Raw genomic sequence first — 6,938 nt, 5'->3', positions numbered from 1 at the left:
TGACTAAAACTACACACATCATCAGATTATAGTTTTATGGTTCTAATAAATTTCATACAATTATATGATTTCAGGGTGGAATATTTTTAGTCATTATCTTAACATTACCATAAACATATAAATAATTTAGTCATTATCTTACCATTACCTTAAACATATAAATCATATGAATTTCTATCATATCAGTTTCACAATTCTAATGGCTATGGTCTGGCCTGTTCACACTTCTACCGAAGATAATCAATTAGGGTCTGTTGCAGCCAGGTAGGTATTGTCTGACGCAAGTAAGGTTACATGGGACAAAAGCAACCATGGATCCAGTTTGGACACAGGTTCAACACATAGCTAATTATTATACCGTGTGGCTCTTTTACCCCTAAAGCCAGAGGATAAGGACTGAAGATGGAAACAGATCAGCCATCTCCAACTGGTCCAGAGGGGTCGCTTGTGGTGATGAGAGATTATGATCTAGTGTGTTCTCTCTGTGATGGTGGTCGGGGTGTACCGTGACAAGGACAGAGAAGACAGAGGTTCCTGTGTGATCTCTTGTTCGGTGGAAGCAGCGTGTCGCTGGTGTCGTCACGGCGACCACGGGCGTGTCCAGTTCCTGGCTGGAGCCACGGAACTGAGTTTGATGTGTTGCCTTTGTGTTTTTATCCCTGAACCATTTCAACTCTCTCTCTCCCCAGCCCCAACATGTGAGCCGGGGATGGCTTTGAACCAGGGCCCTCCCCACCTTCTCCTGAGTCCCAGCACAGGAAACATGGCTGCTGAGCTTATATGGGAAATGAGCAGATACTGCAGAGAGAAAATATAATTTGAGTCAGGGAATCGTTTTTAAATCATGCATCAATTAATTCATAATGATTCATAATTAAATTGTTGCAAAGACATTATGTGAAATAAAAGCATTATCCTTGCAGAATACAGTGATAAAAGGTGCACTTTATCTGGCCTATAGTTCAGCTTTCATTGATCATCAGAGAGGATGCAGGTACAGTAGGGCTTGACTGTGTGTCACTCAATGTGCTCTTATGGAAGTCATTTAAATATACATTATGTCTTATAAACCCAGTCAGTAATATGTTTAGGGCAGTGATGGTCAGTGAGGGAGGACAATCTTTTTTCTTATGGGCCATATTTCTATTACAGCATATTGGATGACTGTCATTCATATTTCATTCACCCAGCACAATGTAACATTGATAGGTTTAGGCTACTACAAGATACTCAAATTTCCCCTATACCCATCATGAGATTGCTACAACCTACCCTACGAATTAAAGTTTACGACGTAGGTGCACAGGTCGAGAGCAATCAAGTAGACAGACAGCGACACATTCAATACTGACTTGCACATTCTTGCCTGCATCTAGCAGATCTAGTTGCAAACAAGAGTTCCTATTGGAAAAATGCAGGTATCTTTATGCCCGTTTCGTTCCATTTTCTTCCATTTAAGAAATGTTTTTCAACAGAATCGGCGGAATGAATACACCCCTGGTCACACGCTAACACAGAACTAGCAGTCACATATAAACCACCTGATCACTTTGCTCATCGTATACATAATTCCTTCCCGCATCTACGCCTTTTCTCACCTTTTCCCTTTGCTTGTTGACTTCAGTGCACAATATAACAGCTGTCTGTGCCAGGTGAAAAAAACATCCCTCTCTGAACTGGGTGTTTGAGTAGGCTAAACTATCTAGCTGGATTCACTAGCTAAGTAAATTAAAATAATACAGCTGAAGTCGGAAGTCTACATAGACTTAGGTTGGAGTCATTAAACCTCGTTTTTCAACCACTCCACAAATTTCTTGTTAACAAACTATAGTTTTGGGAAGTCTGTTAGGACATCTACTTTGTGTATGACACAAGTCATTTTTTCCAACAATTCTTTACAGACAGATTATTTCACTTATAATTCAATGTATCACAATTCCAGTGGGTCAGAAGTTACCATACACTATGTTGACTGTTCCTTTAATCAGCTTGGAAAATTCCAGAAAATGTGGATGTACCTGTGGATGTATTTCAAGGCCTACCTTCAAACTCAGTGCCTCTTTGCCTGACATCATGGAAAAATCAAAAGAAATCAGCCAAGACCTCAGAAGAAAATTGTAGACCTCCACAAGTCTTGTTCATCCTTGGGAGCAATTTCCAAACGCCTGAAGGTACCACGTACATCTGTACAAACAATACTATACGCAGCCATCATACAGCTCAGGAAGGAGACACGTTCTGTCTCCTAGAGATCAACGTACTTTGGTGCAAAAAGTGCAAATCAATCCCAGAACAACAGCAAGGAAGAAGCCACTGCTCCAAAACCACCATAAAAAAGCAAAACTACGGTTTGCACCTGCACACGGGGGCAAAAATCGTACTTTTTTGAGAAATGTCCTCTGGTCTGATGAAACAAAAATAGAACTGTTTGGCCATAATGACCATCATTATGTTTGAAGGAAAAAGGGGGAGGCTTGCAAATCGAAGAACACTATCCCAACCGTGAAGCACGCGATGGCAGAATCATGTTGTGGGGGTGCTTTGCTGCAGGAGGGACTGGTGCACTTCACAAAATACAGTGCCTTGCGAAAGTATTCGGCCCCCTTGAACTTTGCGACCTTTTGCCACATTTCAGGCGTCAAACATAAAGATATAAAACTGTATTGTTTTGTGAAGAATCAACAACAAGTGGGACACAATCATGAAGTGGAACGACATTTATTGGATATTTCAAACTTTTTTAACAAATCAAAAACTGAAAAATTGGGCGTGCAAAATTATTCAGCCCCCTTAAGTTAATACTTTGTAGCGCCACCTTTTGCTGCGATTACAGCTGTAAGTCACTTGGGGTATGTCTATCAGTTTTGCACATCGAGAGACTGACATTTTTTCCCATTCCTCCTTGCAAAACAGCTCGAGCTCAGTGAGGTTGGATGGAGAGCATTTGTGAACAGCAGTTTTCAGTTTTTTCCACAGATTCTCGATTGGATTCAGGTCTGGACTTTGACTTGGCCATTCTAACACCTGGATATGTTTATTTTTGAACCATTCCATTGTAGATTTTGCTTTATGTTTTGGATCATTGTCTTGTTGGAAGACAAATCTCTGTCCCAGTCTCAGGTCTTTTGCAGACTCCATCAGGTTTTCCTCCAGAATGGTCCTGTATTTGGCTCCATCCATCTTCCCATCAATTTTAACCATCTTCCCTGTCCCTGCTGAAGAAAAGCAGGCCCAAACCATGATGCTGCCACCACCATGTTTGACAGTGGGGATGGTGTGTTCAGCTGTGTTGCTTTTACGCCAAACATAACGTTTTGCATTGTTGCCAAAAAGTTCAATTTTGGTTTCATCTGACCAGAGCACCTTCTTCCACATGTTTGGTGTGTCTCCCATGTGGCTTGTGGCAAACTTTAAACAACACTTTTTATGGATATCTTTAAGAAATGGCTTTCTTCTTGCCACTCTTCCATAAAGGCCATATTTGTGCAATATACGACTGATTGTTGTCCTATGGAGTCTCCCACCTCAGCTGTAGATCTCTGCAGTTCATCCAGAGTGATCATGGGCCTCTTGGCTGCATCTCTGATCAGTCTTCTCCTTGTATGAGCTGAAAGTTTAGAGGGACGGCCAGGTCTTGGTAGATTTGCAGTGGTCTGACACTCCTTCCATTTCAATATTATCGTTTGCACAGTGCTCCTTGGGATGTTTAAAGCTTGGGAAATCTTTTTGTATCCAAATCCGGCTTTAAACTTTTTCACAACAGTATCTCGGACCTGCCTGGTGTGTTCCTTGTTCTTCATGATGCTCTTTGCGCTTTTAACGGACCTCTGAGACTATCACAGTGCAGGTGCATTTATACGGAGACTTGATTACACACAGGTGGATTGTATTTATCATCATTAGTCATTTAGGTCAACATTGGATCATTCAGAGATCCTCACTGAACTTCTGGAGAGAGTTTGCTGCACTGAAAGTAAAGGGGCTGAATAATTTTGCACGCCCAATTTTTCAGTTTTTGATTTGTTAAAAAAGTTTGAAATATCCAATAAATGTCGTTCCACTTCATGATTGTGTCCCACTTGTTGTTGATTCTTCACAAAAAAATACAGTTTTATATCTTTATGTTTGAAGCCTGAAATGTGGCAAAAGGTCGCAAAGTTCAAGGGGGCCGAATACTTTCGCAAGGCACTGTAGATGGCCTCATGAGGATAGAAAATGCTGTGGATATATTGAAGCAACATCTCAAGACATCAGTCAGGAAGTTATTAAATATTTTACCTTTATTTAACAAGGCAAGTCAGTTAAGAACAAATTTTTACTTTCAATGATGGCCTAGGAACAGTGGGTTAACTGCCTGTTCAGGGGCAGAACGACAGATTTGTACCTTGTCAGCTCCGTTTTTTTTCTTCCGGTTACTAGTCCAACGCTCTAACCACTAGGCTACCCTGCCGCCCCAAAGCATAGTCAAATGGGTCTTCCAAATGGACAATGACCCAAAGCATACTTCCAAAGTTGTGGCAAAATGGCTTAAGGACAACAAAGTCAAGGTATTGGAGTGGCCATCACAAAGCCCTGACCTCAATCCTTTACAAAATTTGTGGGCAGAACTGAAAAAGTGTGTGCAAGCAAGGAGGCCTACAAACCTGTTGCACCAGCTCTGTCAGGAGGAATGGGCCAAAATTCACCCAACTTATTGTGGGAAGCTTGTGGAAGGCTACCCGAAACGTTTGACCCAAGTTAAACAAAATGCAATGCTACCAAATACTAATTGAGTGTATGTAAACTTCTGACCCATACACTTCTGTGTGTATGTAAACTTAATTCTCCCTACTATTATTCTGACATTTCACATTCTTAAAATAAAGTGGTGATCCTAACTGACCTAAAACAAGGAATTCTTACTAGGATTAAATGTCAGAAATTGTGAAACTGAGTTTACATGTATTCGGCTCAGGTGTATGTAAACTTCTGACTTCAACTGTATTTATCTCTTTTTCTTTTGATTCTACTTAATTTTGTAAGAAATTAATATGTTCAAAACTGTTTAACTATTGTCTTTGTCTCTCTTTGAGTTAACTACCAACCACATGTTATGCACTGCCGAGCTAGCTAGCTGTATCTTATGTTTTCAGTACTATATGCATTTTCTGATCCTTTGATTGGGTGGACAACATGTCAGTTCATGCTGCAAGAGATATGTTAGTTGATTGTTGATCATTGCTAGACAGCCATTTTCAATTCTGGCCATAGAATTTCAAGACAATTTAAGTTCAAACTGTTACTAGACCACTCAGAAACATTCAGTGTAATTGGCCTTGTGTTTTATGTTATTGTCCTGCTGAAAGGTGAATTTGTCTCCCAGTGTCTGGTGGAAAGAAGACTGAACCAGGTTTTCCTCTAGGATTTAGCCTGTGCTTAGCTGTGTTCTGTTTCTTTATATCCCCCCAAAAATCTCCCTGGTCCTTGGCGATGACAAGCATACCCATAACAAACATACCCATAACATGATGCAACCACAGTTTAGGAATATGAAGTGGTGTGATGTGTTGTGTTGGATTAGCCCCACACATAATGCTTTATTTTTCAGGACATAAAGTACATTTCTTTACCCTTTTTTTTTTGCAGTTTTACTTTAGTGCCTTATTGCAAACAGGATGCATATTTTGGAATATTTTTATTCTTTACAGGCTTCCTTTTTTTCACTCTGTCATTTAGGTTAGTATTGTGGAGTAACTATGTTGTTGTTGATCCATTCTCAGTTTTCTCCTATCACAGCCATTAAACTAAATGTTGTAAAGTCACCATTGGCCTCTCCTCTCCAGCAACTGAGTTAGGAAGGACGGTGTCTTTGTAGTGACTGGGTGTATTGATACACCATCCAAAGTGTAATTAATAACTTCACCATGCTCAAAGGGATATTCAATGTCTGTTTATTCTTTGTATTTATACCCATTTAACAATAGGTGCCGCTCTTTGCGAGGCAAAAACCTTTTTGGTCTTTGTGGTTGAATCTGTGTTTGAAATGTACTACTTGACTGAGGGACCTTACAGATCATTGTATGTGTGGGGTACAGAGATGAGGTAGTCATTCAAGAAGCATCATAAAGCCTATTATTGCACAGTGTCCATGCAACTCATATGACTTGTTAAGCTAATTTTTACTCCTAAACTTATTTAGGCTTGCCATAAGGGGTTGAATACTTCTTGACTCAAGACATTTCAACTTTCATTTTTAATGAATTTGGCATTATGGGGTATTGTGTGTAGGTCTGTGACTCAACATCTACATTTGATCCATTTTAAATTCTGGCTGTAACTCAACAAAATGTGGAAAAAGTCAAGGGGTGTGAATACTTTCTGATGGCATTGTACCAACATAGTCGTGAAGAGGGAGGGCACGACAACGCCTCTTCCCCCTCAGGAGGCTGAAAATATTTGGCATGGGCCCTCAGACCCTCATAAAGTTCTATAGCTGCACCATTGAGAGCATCTTGCTTGGCTACATCATCGCTTGGTATAGCAACTTCTTGGCATTCAGCCACAACGCACTAGGGTAGTGCGGCCGGCCCAATACATCACTGGGGCCGAGCTCCCTGCCATCCAGGACCTACAGTGCCTTGCGAAAGTATTCGGTCCCCTTGAACTTTGCGACCTTTTGCAACAATTCAGGCTTCAAACATAAAGATATAAAACTGTATTTTTTTGTGAAGAATCAACAACAAGTGGGACACAATCATGAAGTGGAACGACATTTATTGGATATTTCAAACTTTTTTAACAAATCAAAAACTGAAAAATTGGGCGTGCAAAATTATTCAGCCCCCTTAAGTTAATACTTTGTAGCGCCACCTTTTGCTGCGATTACAGCTGTAAGTCGCTTGGGGTATGTCTCTATCAGTTTTGCACATCGAGAGACTGACATTTTTTCCCATTCCTCC

This window comes from Oncorhynchus mykiss, chromosome 3, assembly GCF_057628025.1.
Source record: "Oncorhynchus mykiss isolate SJ-2025 chromosome 3, ASM5762802v1, whole genome shotgun sequence".
In the NCBI taxonomy this organism is placed as follows: Eukaryota; Metazoa; Chordata; class Actinopteri; order Salmoniformes; family Salmonidae; genus Oncorhynchus; species Oncorhynchus mykiss.
This window is presented reverse-complemented; position numbering follows the sequence as displayed.